Below are 17,312 nucleotides of genomic sequence, written 5' to 3'. Positions count from 1 at the left end.
GATTTGTTTAACACTTTTTTGGTTACCACATGATTCCATATGTGTTATTTCATAGTTTTGATGTCTTCACTATTATTATACAATGTAGAAAATAGTTTTTAAAAAATAAAGAAAACCCCTTGAATGAGAAGGTGTGTTCACACTTTTGACTGGTACTGTAAATATATGAATATAAAGAGACATGAGCCAAAACCAATTACCTGTAGAATGGAATAGGTTATAAGACATCTATTATTCATTCCATTTCATCAGTTCTACCAGCTAATATGAGAGTTTTAGATTACATAACATTTGAGGACACATCATTTAAGTGCCTATGTATTTTCAATGTGTTCACCTACAATCTCACCACAAAGCTGGCCATCTTTTCTCCTCCCTATCTGGCTAACCTCCTCCTTTCCTTCTAAGTTCAACATAGTTTTTTTGTCATATACACATGATAATATGGAGGAGTATACCAAATAATAGGAACACCTTCTTAATATTGAGTTGTATCCTTTTTTTGCCCTCAGAACAGCATCAATTCATTGGGGCGTGGACTCTACAAGGTGTCTAAAGCATTCCACAGGGATGCTGGCCCATGTTGACTCCAATGTTTCCCACGGTTGTGTTAAGTTGGCTGGATGTTCTTTGGGTGGTGGATCATTCTTGATACACACAGGAAACTTTTGAGCGTGAAAAAAACAGTAGCTTTGCAGTTCTTGACACAAACCGGTGCTCCTGGCACCTACTACCATACCTCATTCAAAGGCACTTTCATTTTTTGTCTTTCCCATTCACCCTCTGAATAGCACACACACAATACATGTCTCAATTGTCTCAAGGCTTAAAAATCCTTCTTTAACCTGTCTCCTCCCCTTCATCTACACGGATTGGAGTGGATTTAACAGGTGAACAAGGGGTGAACAGTTTAACAGGTGAACAATCAACGATTTAACAGGTGAACAATCAACAAGGGATCATGGCTTTCACCTGGTCTTTCTATGTCATGGAAAGAGCAGGTGTTCTTAATGTTTTGTATACTCTGTGTACATGGTAGCATTACTAGCAGGTTAACCTCTCAATAATGGAACAGTAGAACAAAAAAAACTCTAACCACAAAATTAAGGAAATTAGAAGGGGGGGGGGGGGGGATTTCGACAAGGCCATTTCCTTGCAGTCCCAAGATGGAAGGGGGGGCTGAGAATTTCGGCAGGCAAGAAAATACACTCCCTTCTAATTTCCTTAATTTTGTAGCTAGTCAAATACTTTCTGTGGCACATATCAGAGTCAAATACTTTCTATAGAACAAACTTCACGTCAGGATTGGCAAACGAAATGAATAATTAATGTATGTGTGTTATATTGTAGGCAAGCAATAAACATTTCAGAACAACTACTCGTCGAATAAGACATGGGAGAGATGACGGATTTTGGCAGATTCATAGAGACTAATACACTTAAAACAAATAGCCAAACCGAAAACTGCAGACATTACTAGTGCCTCCCCCGCGATCAAACCGACATTTAAAAAAAAATGAAACGCAACCTAACTTGATCAGATATCTCAACTAGGAGCCAAGTCGCAGCAATAAAGAATTGAGTGCGTGCACGTTTACGCAAAGGGGAGAATTCTGGCAGGGGGGAGCTTTTCGGCACAACACCGTCAGTTCTACCACCTCAACACTACACATTTCAAACAGGGTTAAATATGTTGTAGTAAAGTTCAGCTTCAGTCCACAAGGGGGGCACTGTGTCGCGGTCAGAAGATATGTGCTTCAGTCAGAAAAACGTTCTCATCTCTTCAATCTCAGCTAGCTAATCAGCTAGTCAGCAAAGAAACGAAACTCAAATCAAATACAGTCGCTAGAAATGAACACTTTTCCTAATATCATGATTTATATCAACACCCTTATCTTGCTCATTCACTAAATATACAATTAAATAACTCTGACTGAAACCCAATAGCCTAAGGATGCTGAGCACTAATGCTATGCGGCAGACTGAGTGACAGGCGTTTTTCTGAGTGATGACATTTACGTCTAACCGGTGCTGTAGGGGTGGGGTCAAGGGACATGAGCAGTCCACCGCATTGTGATAGCTCGACCAATCACAGCGGACACCGTGTCACTCCAGGGGCTTCTTGCAGTGCCTACTACTTACTAGCTAGCGCAGTATATTTAATTATTAAAGAATTGGTCAGTAAAACATTTTTTTTAAAGAACTCTATAGTGGAAATGATGTGTGTTTATTGAAACTCATATCAGACTGAAATTGCATTACTTTGGTGGAATTGCCTTTTAAAACCCCCCAAATATATAAAACAGGCATTGTATTAAAAGATAAAATAAGGCACACAGTGTGTGTGTGTGTGTGTGTCAGTTGAGCTCCATGGGTTCCTCTTCATCGTTAATCTGAATAGAAAAACACAAATGGGAAACAATCAACATAATTCAGTAGACAATTTAACAGTCCTTATAGAAAAAACACATGAATTCACAGTAATTATTATTCAACCTGTCCTCAACCTGGGTTTGAACTCACAACCTACTGGTTCTCAGCATTTCAATCTTGCCACTACACCGTTACACCACCATGTCTGTGTCAATAACAATGTTTACCTGTTTCCTACACTTTGGACTTCAAAGGGAATCTCAGATTTGTTCAAAATAAATTCAAGATAAATATAGCCCCACAATCATTAGACAACTATACAGAATATTATGCCCCACCATCACTAGACAACTAAACAGAATATTATGCCCCACCATCACTAGACAACTATACAGAATATTATGCCCCACCATCACTAGACAACTAAACAGAATATTATAACCCACCATCATTAGACAACTATACAGAATATTATGCCCCACCATCACTAGACAACTATACAGAATAGTATGCCCCACCATCATTAGACAACTGTACAGAATATTATGCCCCACCATCATTAGACAACTATACAGAATATTATGCCCCACAATCATTAGACGACTATACAGAATATTATGCCCCACCATCACTAGACAACTAAACAGAATATTATAACCCACCATCATTAGACAACTATACAGAATATTATGCCCCACCATCACTAGACAACTATACAGAATAGTATGCCCCGCCATCATTAGACAACTATACAGAATATTATGCCCCACCATCATTAGACAACTATACAGAATATTATGCCCCACCATCATTAGACAACTATACAGAATATTATGCCCCACCATCATTAGACAACTATACAGAATATTATGCCCCACCATCATTAGACAACTATACAGAATATTATGCCCCACCATCACTAGACAACTATACAGAATATTATGCCCCACCATCATTAGACAACTATACAGAATAGAATGCCCCACCATCACTAGACAACTATACAGAATATTATGCCCCACTATCACTAGACAACTATAAAGAATATTATGCCCCACCATCATTAGACAACTATACAGAATATTATGCCCCACCATCATTAGACAACTATACAGAATATTATGCCCCACCATCATTAGACAACTATACAGAATATTATGCCCCACCATCATTAGACAACTGTACAGAATATTATGCCCCACCATCACTAGACAACTATACAGAATATTATGACCCACCATCATTAGACAACTATACAGAATATTATGCCCCACCATCATTAGACAACTATACAGAATATTATGCCCCACCATCATTAGACAACTATACAGAATATTATGCCCCACCATCATTAGACAACTATTCAGAAAATCTTCAAATTGCTGAAACAAGTCAATGAAATCATTGATGAGAGAATAGTCAGATTAATTGATAACTAAAATAGCAGGACAGACGGCTCCCGAGTGGCGCAGCGGTCTAAGGCACTGCATCTCAGTGCTAGAGGCATCACTACAGACACCCTGGTTCAATTCCAGGCTGTATCACAACAGGCCATGATTGGGAGTCCCATAGGGCGGCACACAATTGGCCAAAAGTCGACTGGGTGTGGCCGGTGTAGGCCGTCATTGTAAATAAGAATTTGCTCTTAACTGACTTAGCTAGTTACATTTAAAAATATATTAATGCCACTCTTTTGCGAAGTGCAGAGATGTAATGAATGTGTATAAGAATGCTATAGACTTTGTGGTGCAGAAGAAAGTACAGTGCACTTGAGATTGTGAGTTCAAATCCCACGTGGGATCATACTTTAGCTGAACAGTGAGCCTCTAACTTTAAAACAACCATTTCATTACTTTATTTATAATGGTTTGGGATGGATTGAGACCATTAAGGACCATCCCATGACGTCCTGACGACTGGTAGAACCAATGTTTTGAGAAATTCTTAAACATCCTAACATTGTCCTCACCCTTAGGGAAAAACCACATGAATTTCATACAATCAAATGTTTTCACATGTGAAATGTCATGTGATGTGCTCCAAAAACCCGTTTTCACATCTGAAATGTCACATGATGTGTTCTGAAACTAAATCATGTGATTTTCCACATGTAAAATCATGTGGTTTTTCCGTAAGGGGGATGCCAGCGATCTGAATTTCCTGCTACACCACCTGGTCTGTGGCCATGACAGAGTTTGGACACAAATTTATTGTCAAGAATACATTTCAAAAAGTTGCCTAGAATCAGGTCAATAATTATGTGATTATCTGAAAACACCAACAAAAAAGTAGCAGTGCTCAGTACACTTGACATTAAGTGATCACAAATTCTCTCGAGATTTGAACTTGCAACCTTTTGGTCTGGAGTGCATTAATGTCTCAGAAGTGCCACCAGATACTTATTTGATACCAAGAACACATATCCACACACTCTCAAAAATAAGAGTACGGTTACAGTACAGTGTTTTCCCTTGGTTTGTCAGGGAAGTGACTATTACAACGACAGTGACCAGCTATAAATTAAATAGTGAACGGCTCTTTGGTATAACATGCACTTATTACAGTCAGCCTTTAACAAGGCTGGAGAACTGACACTCTACAACCTTATTGTTTATGAACAGAATACAATTGAGCACATTCACTGGGATGGCATCCCCTCTCTTGGGAGACCAAAAAGAGCTACAAGTAGCTGAAAGCCACACCTTCAATATTCTGATAGGCTGCCACTGCTACGGTATGCTGCTAATTAGCAAGTAATGTTGCATGCTGTCAACAGAAGACTCAGGGAAGGCACAGTAGGTTACCTGCATGTATTGCTAGAGTCAGCAAGACGCCTGTAGGTTAAAACCTCTTTGGGCTTGGGGGCACTATTTTCACGTTTGGATGAAAAGCGTGCCCAGAGTAAACTGCCTGCTACTCAGGCCCAGAAGCTAAGATATGCATATTATTAGTAGATTTGGATAGAAAACACTCTGAAGTTTCTACAACTGTTTGAATGATGTCTGTGAGTATAACAGAACTCATATGGCAGGCAGAAACCTGAGAAAAAATCCAACCAGGAAGTGGGAAATCTAAGGTTTGTAGGTTTTCAAGTCTTTGCCTATCCAAGATACAGTGTAAATTTGGTCCGATTGCACTTCCTAAGGCTTTCACTAGATGTCAACAGTCTTTAGAACCTTGTTTCAGGCTTCTACTGTGAAGGGGGAGCGAAAAAGAGCTGTTTGACTAAGGGGTCTGGCAGAATGCCATGAGCTAAATCATGTGCGAGTGAGAGCGAGCTCTGTTCCTTTCATTTCTAAAGACAAAGGAATTGTCCGGTTGAAACATTATTGAAGATTTATGATAACAACATCCTAAAGATTGATTCTATACATCGTTTGACATGTTTCTACGAACTGTAATGGAACTGTTTTGACTTTTCGTCTGGACTTTCCCGCGCCTTGTGAATTTCGATTGGTGAACTAAACGCGCTAACAAAAAGGAGGTATTTGGACATAAAGATGAACTTTATCGAACAAACAAACATTTATTGTGGAACTGGGATTCCTGGGAGTACATTTCGATTAAGATCATCAAAGGTAAGTGAATATTTAAAATGCTATTTCTGACTTTTGTTGACTCCACAACATGGCGGGTATCTGTAAGGCTTGTTTTGGTGCCTGAGTGCTGTACTAAGATTATTGCATGGTGTGCTTTTGCCATAAAGCTTTTTTGAAATCAGACACAGCGGTTGCATTAAGGAGAAGTGTATCTATAATTCTATGTAAAACACTTGTATCTCTCATCAACGTTTATGATGAGTATTTCTGTAAATTGATGTGGCTCCCTGCAAAAATCAATGGATGTTTGAGGCAAAACATTACTGAACATAACGTGCCAATGTAAACTGAGATTTTTGGATATAAATATGAACTTTATCGAACAAAACATACATGTATTGTGTAACATGAAGTCCTATGAGTGTCATCTGATGAAGATCATCAAAGGTTAGTGATTCATTTTATCTCTATTTCTGCTTTTTGTGACTCCTTTCTTTGGCTGGAAAAATGGCTGTCTTTTTGTGTGACTTGGCGCTGACCTAACATAATCGCATGGTATGCTTTCGTCGTAAAGCCTTTTTGAAATCGGACACTGTGGTTGGATTAACAACAAGTTTATCTTTAAAATGGTGTATAATACTTGTATGTTTGAGGAATTTTAATTATGAGATTTCTGTTGTTTGAATTTGGCGCCCTGCACTTTCACTGGCTGTTGTCAAATCAATCCCGTTAACGGGATTTGAGCCCTAAGAAGTTTAATGGCAAACGTTTTGCCAGTAAGTTATTGTGAATTGTACAATAACTTACTGACAAAGGATTTCCAGTTAAGAAATGACATATTCACAGCAACAAGTTGCCATTAAATTACTGGAAAATGTACAATGACCTCTTTGCATTGCCACTCATCAGTAGCACATACATTTGCAGAACAGACAGTGTCAAAGGAGATGCTCAATTTGCATTGGCATAACCATCAAACACTTAAACTGCTACAACACTTCCACTGACTGTTGGCACAAATACACATGTATTTGACCTCTCCCCCAACTATGCTAATGAGCCCCACCAGTACATTGCCATCACCTATCAAAGTGCTGTGATGAACATACCGTATTTTCTAAATATTGTCTAGAAAAATGTCCCATTATACCTACAAGGTACCGAACTGTACCATGTGAGCTCATATGAATTTGTTCTTAACTGACTTGAATAGTTATAATAAAGGTTACATAAAAAATAAATATAAATAAATACGTGTACCTGTGAAGTGTACCTTTGACTTTTTTGTACCCCAGGGAACAACACTCTACCCTAACCACACCCTTATTTTTGGAGTGTCTTAAATACATGTTCCCGAGCAATGAGTATGAACCTGTGCTCAACCAAAAGGTTGCAAGTTCAAATCCCCTAGCAATCATGTATACTCTGTTTTAAGTGTCCTTGAGCACTGCTAGTTTTACGTTAACGTAACGTTGGTGGCAATAGTTGGACAATTGTTTACTTGATTCTGGGCAGTTTTTAGCAAAATGCAGGAATGTATTCTTGCCAATAAGTCTGGAGCCATATCTCTTTAATACTCAGAGACCTGTTGTCACATGTGCTCACGTTATCATGGCTGCGGGAAGATGTTTTGGGTTGGGGTGCTGTCGAAGGTGGTGGGGGGGGTTTAGTTCCCTAATTTTGTCAGGGGGATTATTTTACACGTCACCCCATAAAATCAAGTGATCAAATGATATCCCACAAGATCACGTTTTCATGTTATCGCTTAAAATTCATGTGGTTTTTCTGTGATAGGTACATTCAGTACATACAGCTGAGTGAGAGGTTTCTCCCAGCTCCCTCCTAAACCAGAGAGGTGTTAACATGGTCATACCCCCTCTCTCCATGAAGAGGTGTCTGGTTCATGGGACATGTCCACAGGTTGTAGACCCTCACTCCAGGCACACCCTTACTAAGGATCAGAAGTCTAGAGGCTTACTAAATTGTAACCCTCTTATAAAAAAATCCCAGAAGAAGCTAAATCAATGGCTACAGAGGGACTTCTCTTTAAAAGGAAGAGTCCTAATAACCAAGGCTGGAGGTATCTCTAGACTAACATATGGCGCTCTATCTTTATATCTTGACAGTAAAATAAGCAAGGAGATAGCCCAGATGCTTTTCAACTTTCTGTGGAGGAACCATACCCATTACATTAGGAAAACTGTTGTAATGAACACTTATGAGTATGGTGGGATGAATTTTCTGGACTTTACTACCTTAAATAATACTTTTAAGATCAGTTGGATAAAACAATTCCTAAGAAGACCCACTTCTATGTGTAATTTTATTCCTCGTCATGTATTCTCTACTTTTGGTGGCCTTAACTTCATGTTGCAGCTAATTGGTTCCTTTGTTTTTAGAATATTGGTTCCGAAATAATATCTTACAAACAAAACACCACATTTTCTTACTAACAAAAAATCTGTTAGAATTCTAAGTGTATGTATGTCCCTTAGGTCCTTGTGTAATGTGATATTGTACCCCCTAGCCCAATTGTCCTTTGTATATTATGTATATATACTTGTGTTCCCACATGTACTTCCTGTATTGATTTGTTGTTATTAAAAACGTCTTTTTTTTAAGATTAGAGATAATCCTGAATGAATTGTGAATTATGATGAGTGAGAATGTTACAGAGGGTCAAAGATCATACCCCCAAGACATGCTAATCTCTTACTATTACCATTAACCACAGAGGTTATGTCTTGGTGTATGATCTTTGCTTCAGTGTCCCATTTTGCTCATCACTGAACAGTCAATAGACATGCATTACTTTGGTGGAATTGCCCTTTAAAACCCCCCAAATATGTAAAACAGGCATTGTATAAAATGATAAAATAAAGGCACACAGTGTGTGTGTGTGTCATTTTACCTCCATGGGTTCCTCTGGATCTTCATCATTATTCTGACTAGAAAAACACAAATGGGAAACAATCAACATAATTCAATAGACAATTAAACAGTCCTTATAGAAAAAACACATGATTTCACAGTAATTATTATTCAACCTGTCCTCAACCTGGGTTTGAACTCACAACCTCTTGGTTCACAGAATTACATCCTTGCCACTACACCGCTACACCACAATGACTATTTAACAACAGATTTCACCTGTATTCCTACACTTTGGACTTCAAAGTGAATCTCAGATTTGTTCAAAATAAATTCAAGATAAATATAATATTTTTTCAAAGTGATTGAGGCATAACATTGAAACAGAATATTATGCCCCACCATCATTAGACAACTATACAGAATATTATGCCCCACCATCATTAAACAACTATACAGAATATTATGCCCCACCATCATTAAACAACTATACAGAATATTTTGCCCCACCATCATTAGACAACTATACAGAATATTATGCCCCACCATCATTAGACAACTATACAGAATATTATGCTCCACCATCATTAGACAACTATACAGAATATTATGCCCCACCATCATTAGACAACTATACAGAATATTATGCCCCACCATCATTAGACAACTATACAGAATATTATGCCCCACCATCATTAGACAACTATACAGAATATTATGCCCCACCATCATTAGACAACTATACAGAATATTATGCCCCACCATCATTAGACAACTATACAGAATATTATGCTCCACCATCATTAGACAACTATACAGAATATTATGACCCACCATCATTAGACAACTATACAGAATATTATGCCCCACCATCACTAGACAACTATACAGAATATTTTGCCCCACCATCACTAGACAACTATACAGAATATTATGCCCCACCATCACTAGACAACTATACAGAATATTATGCCGCACCATCATAAGACAACTATACAGAATATTATGCCCCACCATCACTAGACAACTATACAGAATATTTTGCCCCACCATCACTAGACAACAATACAGACTATTATGCCCCACCATCATAAGACAACTATACAGAATATTATGCCCTACCATCACTAGACAACTATACAGAATATTATGCCCCACCATCATTAGACAGCTATACAGAATATTATAACCCACCATCACTAGACAACTATACAGAATAGAATGCCCCACCATCATTACACAACTATACAGAATATTATGCCCCACCATCACTAGACAACTATACAGAATATTATGCCCCACCATCACTAGACAACTATACAGAATATTTTGCCCCACCATCATTAGACAACTATACAGAATATTATGCCCCACCATCATTAGACAACTATACAGAATATTATGCCCCGCCATCATTAGACAACTATACAGAATATTATGCCCCACCATCACTAGACAACTATACAGAATATTATGCCCCACCATCACTAGACAACTATACAGAATATTATGCCCCACCATCACTAGACAACTATACAGAATATTATGCCCCACCATCACTAGACAACTATACAGAATATTATGCCCCACCATCATAAGACAACTATACAGAATATTATGCCCCACCATCACTAGACAACTATACAGAATATTTTGCCCCACCATCACTAGACAACTATACAGAATATTATGCCCCACCATCATAAGACAACTATACAGAATATTATGCCCCACCATCATAAGACAACTATACAGAATATTATGCCCTACCATCACTAGACAACTATACAGAATATTATGCCCCACCATCATTAGACAGCTATACAGAATATTATAACCCACCATCACTAGACAACTATACAGAATAGAATGCCCCACCATCATTACACAACTATACAGAATATTATGCCCCACCATCACTAGACAACTATACAGAATATTTTGCCCCACCATCACTAGACAACTATACAGAATATTATGCCCCACCATCACTAGACAACTATACAGAATATTATGCCCCACCATCATAAGACAACTATACAGAATATTATGCCCCACCATCACTAGACAACTATACAGAATATTTTGCCCCACCATCACTAGACAACAATACAGAATATTATGCCCCACCATCATAAGACAACTATACAGAATATTATGCCCTACCATCACTAGACAACTATACAGAATATTATGCCCCACCATCACTAGACAACTAAACAGAATATTATGCCCCACCATCACTAGACGACTATACAGAATATTATGCCCCACCATCACTAGACAACTATACAGAATATTTTGCCCCACCATCACTAGACAACTATACAGAATATTATGCCCCACCATCACTAGACAACTATACAGAATATTATGCCCCACCATCATAAGACAACTATACAGAATATTATGCCCCACCATCACTAGACAACTATACAGAATATTTTGCCCCACCATCACTAGACAACTATACAGAATATTATGCCCCACCATCATAAGACAACTATACAGAATATTATGCCCCACCATCACTAGACAACTATACAGAATATTTTGCCCCACCATCACTAGACAACAATACAGAATATTATGCCCCACCATCATAAGACAACTATACAGAATATTATGCCCCACCATCATAAGACAACTATACAGAATATTATGCCCTACCATCACTAGACAACTATACAGAATATTATGCCCCACCATCATTAGACAGCTATACAGAATATTATAACCCACCATCACTAGACAACTATACAGAATAGAATGCCCCACCATCATTACACAACTATACAGAATATTATGCCCCACCATCACTAGACAACTATACAGAATATTTTGCCCCACCATCACTAGACAACTATACAGAATATTATGCCCCACCATCACTAGACAACTATACAGAATATTATGCCCCACCATCATAAGACAACTATACAGAATATTATGCCCCACCATCACTAGACAACTATACAGAATATTTTGCCCCACCATCACTAGACAACAATACAGAATATTATGCCCCACCATCATAAGACAACTATACAGAATATTATGCCCTACCATCACTAGACAACTATACAGAATATTATGCCCCACCATCATTAGACAGCTATACAGAATATTATAACCCACCATCACTAGACAACTATACAGAATAGAATGCCCCACCATCATTACACAACTATACAGAATATTATGCCCCACCATCACTAGACAACTATACAGAATATTTTGCCCCACCATCACTAGACAACTATACAGAATATTATGCCCCACCATCACTAGACAACTATACAGAATATTATGCCCCACCATCACTAGACAACTATACAGAATATTATGCCCCACCATCATTAGACAACTATTCCGAAAATCTTCTATTTTCTAAAACAAGTCAATGAAATCAATGATGACAGAATAGTCAGATTAATTGATGACTAAAATAGCAGCACAGACGGCTCCCGAGTGGCGCAGCGGTCTAAGGCACTGCATCTCAGTGCTAGAGGCATCACTACAGACACCCTGGTTCAATTCCAGGCTGTATCACAACAGGCCATGATTGGGAGTCCCATAGGACGGCGCACAATTGGCCCAATGTCGACTGGGTGTGGCCGGTGTAGGCCGTCATTGTAAATAAGAATTTGCTCTTAACTGACTTACCTAGTTACATTTAAAAATATATAAATGCCACTCTTTTGCGAAGTGCAGAGATGTAATGAATGTGTATAAGAATGCTATAGACTTTGTGGTGCAGAAGAAAGTACAGTGCACTTGAGATTGTGAGTTCAAATCCCACGTGGGATCATACTTTAGCTGAACAGTGAGCCTCTAACTTTAAAACAACCATTTCATTACTTTATTTATAATGGTTTGGGATGGATTGAGACCATTAAGGACCATCCCATGACTTCCTGACGACTGGTAGAACCAATGTTTTGAGAAATTCTTAAACATCCTAACATTGTCCTCACCCTTAGGGAAAAACCACATGAATTTCATACAATCAAATGTTTTCACATGTGAAATGTCATGTGATGTGCTCCAAAAAAACGTTTTCACATCTGAAATGTCACATGATGTGTTCTGAAACTAAATCATGTGATTTTCCACATGTAAAATCATGTGGTTTTTCCGTAAGGGGGATGCCAGCGATCTGAATTTCCTGCTACACCACCTGGTCTGTGGCCATGACAGAGATTGGACACAAATTTATTGTCAAGAATACATTTCTAAAAGTTGCCTAGAATCAGGTCAATAATTATGTGATTATCTGAAAACACCAACAAAAAAGTAGCAGTGCTCAGTACACTTGACATTAAGTGATCACAAATTCTCTCGAGATTTGAACTTGCAACCTTTTGGTCTGGAGTGCATTAATGTCTCAGAAGTGCCACCAGACACTTATTTGATACCAAGAACACATATCCACACACTCTCAAAAATAAGAGTACGGTTACAGTACAGTGTTTTCCCTTGGTTTGTCAGGGAAGTGACTATTACAACGACAGTGACCAGCTATAAATTAAATAGTGAACGGCTCTTTGGTATAACATGCACTTATTACAGTCAGCCTTTAACAAGGCTGGAGAACTGACACTCTACAACCTTATTGTTTATGAACAGAATACAATTGAGCACATTCACTGGGATGGCATCCCCTCTCTTGGGAGACCAAAAAGAGCTACAAGTAGCTGAAAGCCACACCTTCAATATTCTGATAGGCTGCCACTGCTACGGTATGCTGCTAATTAGCAAGTAATGTTGCATGCTATCAACAGAAGACTCAGGGAAGGCACAGTAGGTTACCTGCATGTATTGCTAGAGTCAGCAAGACACCTGTAGGTTAAAACCTCTTTGGGCTTGGGGGCGCTATTTTCACGTTTGGATGAAAGCGTGCCCAGAGTAAACTGCCTGCTACTCAGGCCCAGAAGCTAAGATATGCATATTATTAGTAGATTTGGATGGAAAACTCTCTGAAGTTTCTACAACTGCTTGAATGATGTCTGTGAGTATAACAGAACTCATATGGCAGGCAGAAACCTGAGAAAAAATCCAACCAGGAAGTGGGAAATCTGAGGTTTGTAGGTTTTCAAGTCTTTGCCTATCCAAGATACATTGTAAATTTTGTCCGATTGCACTTCCTAAGGCTTTCACTAGATGTCAACAGTCTTTAGAACCTTGTTTCAGGCTTCAACTGTGAAGGGGGAGCGAATAAGAGCTGTTTGACTAAGGGGTCTGGCAGAATGCCATGAGCTAAGTCAGGCGCGCGGCCGTGAGAGCGAGTTCTGTTCCTTTTCATTTCTAAAGACAAAGGAATTGTCCGGTTGAAACATTATTGAAGATTTATGATAAAAACATCCTAAAGATTGATTCTATACATCGTTTGACATGGATAAGAGCGTCTGCTAAATGACTTAAATGTAAATGTAATGTTTCTACGAACTGTAATGGAACTGTTTTGACTTTTCGTCTGGACTTTCCCGCGCCTTGTGAATTTCGATTGGTGAACTAAACGCGCTAACAAAAAGGAGGTATTTGGACATAAAGATGAACTTTATCGAACAAAACAAAAATGTATTGTGGAACTGGGATTCCTGGGAGTGCATTCCGATGAAGATCATCAAAGGTAAGTGAATATTTATAATGCTATTTCTGACTTTTGTTGACTCCACAACATGGCGGGTATCTGTAAGGCTTGTTTTGGGGCCTGCGTGCTGTACTCAGATTATTGCATGGTGTGCTTTTGCCATAAAGCTTTTTTGAAATCAGACACAGCGGTTGCATTAAGGAGAAGTGTCATCTGATGAAGATCATCAAAGGTTAGTGATTAATTTTATCTCTTTTCTGCTTTTTGTGACTCCTCTCTTTGGCTGGAAAAATGGCTGTGTTTTTCTGTGACTTGGCGCTGACCTAACATAATGGCATGGTATGCTTTCGTCGTAAAGCCTTTTTGAAATCGGACACTTTGGTTGGATTGACAACAAGTTTATCTTTACAATGGTGTATAATACTTGTATGTTTGAGGAATTTTAATTATGAGATTTCTGTTGTTTGAATTTGGCACCCTGCACTTTCACTGGCTGTTGTCAAATCAATCCCGTTAACGGGATTTGAGCCCTAAGACGTTTAATGGCAAACGTTTTGCCAGTAAGTTATTGTGAATTGTACAATAACTTACTGACAAATGATTTCCAGTTAAGAAATGACAAATTCACAGCAACAAGTTGCCATTAAATTACTGGAAAATGTACAATGACCTCTTGCATTGCCACTCATCAGTAACACATAGATTTGCAGAACAGACAGTGTCAAAGGAGATGCTCAATTTGCATTGGCATAACCATCAAACACTTAAACTGCTACAACACTTCCACTGACTGTTGGCACAAATACACATGTATTTGACCTCTCCCCCAACTATGCTAATGAGCCCCACCAGTACATTGCCATCACCTATCAAAGTGCTGTGATGAACATACCTTATTTTCTAAATATTGTCTAGAAAAATGTCCCATTATACCTACAAGGTACCGAACTGTACCATGTGAGCTCATATGAATTTGTTCTTAACTGACTTGACTAGTTAAATAAAGGTTACATAAAAATAAATACAAATAAATACGTGTACCTGTGAAGTGTACCTTTGACTTTTTTGTACCCCAGGGAACAACACTCTACCCTAACCACACCCTTATTTTTGGAGTGTCTTAAATACATGTTCCCGAGCAATGAGTATGAACCTGCTGGCACTGCAGAACCATTGATGCGCTCACTCAAGAGGTTGCAAGTTCAAATCCCCAAGCTTTCATGTTTACTCTGTGTCAAGTTTCCTTGAGCACTGCTAGTCATACCTCCTCTCTCCATGAAGAGGTGTCTGGTTCATGGGACTTATCCACAGGTCGTGGACCACCACTCCAACATTAACCAGCGGGTTGTTGACACCCTGAACCTGCAAACAGTCAAGAAGTCACAGGGACGCACAGTATTATACAGAGCCCATGATCACACGGAACTCCCTTCCATCTCCAATTAGGAGAGGACAGTTTCTTTGGTTATAGGTGTATACCATAAGGTAGTCTTTCATAGGTTAACATACTATGGAATAAACAGTAGTTGATGCTGGATTGTAAACAATGTGGCAAAAAAAATCCTGAAGAAATCAAGGCACTCTCATATAGTGGAACATTTTTAAAGCGTTTATCATTTACGGCGTATGCATTGCAAGAATTTAAAAAACACAATCGTCACCCTGATGAAGGCCTTTGTAGCCACAATGCGTAAGTACGTTTTCTATTCATGTTGTGCATTATTTTACCTTGAAAACAGTACTGCATAGATGTGCAATCTTGGACCAAGGAAATGGACAAAAAATATGTTTGAACAAACTCAAAATACAATTAAAACATTTGCTTCTTACTTTAGGCAGTATGTTTCTGGGAAATGTCAGTTCATCATACACCACCATTACAGAAGCAACCACACTCAAAAAAATGCTGAGTTAAAAAGTTCACAAAAATGTAAATGTATGTGAAAATTAACAACTGCAAAGCACACTGCATATTTTAATTTGCCTTGTTTTGGGCCGGAGCTCATTAGAATAACACCCAGCATGCTTTGCAATTGTTCATTTTTACATGTACAGTTAGTTCATTTATATTATAAGTTATTACATTAATAGGTGATGGTAAATAAACACAATAATTACAATAACAATGTTTTTCTTACAGGAGGCTGTGTTTCCTCAGAGGGTCCCACGTTGACTCCAGGATCAGCCCTTGGGTGGTCACGATGCCTGCTCTGTAAAACAACACAACACGGTCAATGCTGAGGAAAGAAATGTATGAATATGGACTATTTCACTTGACCATGAGCGATCATTTGGTATATACACAGGAAGCATTGCACAGCTGTGGGTCTTTTCTGTGCCTTGAGATGATAATAGGACATTATGAACATGCCAAACATTATGAACAGCCTGCAGGTATAATACTTTATGACTTGTCTTGAGTCAAGTCAAGTACACATGACAAGTAAACTTGACTCATGACATGTCTTACAATGCATTATAAGTGCATGATAAAGCGTTATACCTGCAGGCTATAACGTGTTCCTCAAAGAACAACCTACACAAAAAAAGTACTGTTTGTTTGGTTGACCTAACTGCTGGGTTGCAGGTTTTGGGTCACTTATTTGGGTTGGTTTCCTTAAAAAGAGCAAGGTTGTGTTGTTAATGCTTGGTTATTGGTGCTGGGTTATTACGATATATCCCAGCAGGTCAGATCAGAAGACTGAAGGTTGTATTTACTTTGACCCTGCCCTTTGGTTTCTGCAGGGGTTTGCTACAAAACAACAGTCAACAATTTGATTGTAACTTTACATGAAGACTGTGGAATCTAACAGACAATGAGGAACCATTCTTCCTGGTACAAATAACGCCATGGAAAAAATAAAACCTGCTGTTTTCTTAAAGACACAATCTATTGTACTGATACACGATCAGATAAACTTTTGTCATTGTTCATC

The 17,312-nt window shown here is 38.5% G+C and overlaps 1 long non-coding RNA gene across 1 annotated transcript; it reads right to left on the bottom strand.

Moving 5' to 3' along the window:
- Window positions 1-1,908: 1,908 nt before the first annotated feature.
- Window positions 1,909-16,580, bottom strand: LOC129863204 (uncharacterized). The gene is made up of 3 exons (XR_008760941.1): window positions 15,641-16,580; window positions 8,824-8,860; window positions 1,909-2,393 (listed from the first exon to the last, which is right to left on the bottom strand). It is a non-coding gene; the product is annotated as an uncharacterized LOC129863204 (long non-coding RNA).
- Between the last annotated feature and the right edge of the window lie 732 nt (window positions 16,581-17,312).

Source organism: Salvelinus fontinalis, chromosome 10, assembly GCF_029448725.1.
Source record: "Salvelinus fontinalis isolate EN_2023a chromosome 10, ASM2944872v1, whole genome shotgun sequence".
In the NCBI taxonomy this organism is placed as follows: Eukaryota; Metazoa; Chordata; class Actinopteri; order Salmoniformes; family Salmonidae; genus Salvelinus; species Salvelinus fontinalis.
This window is presented reverse-complemented; position numbering and strand designations above follow the sequence as displayed.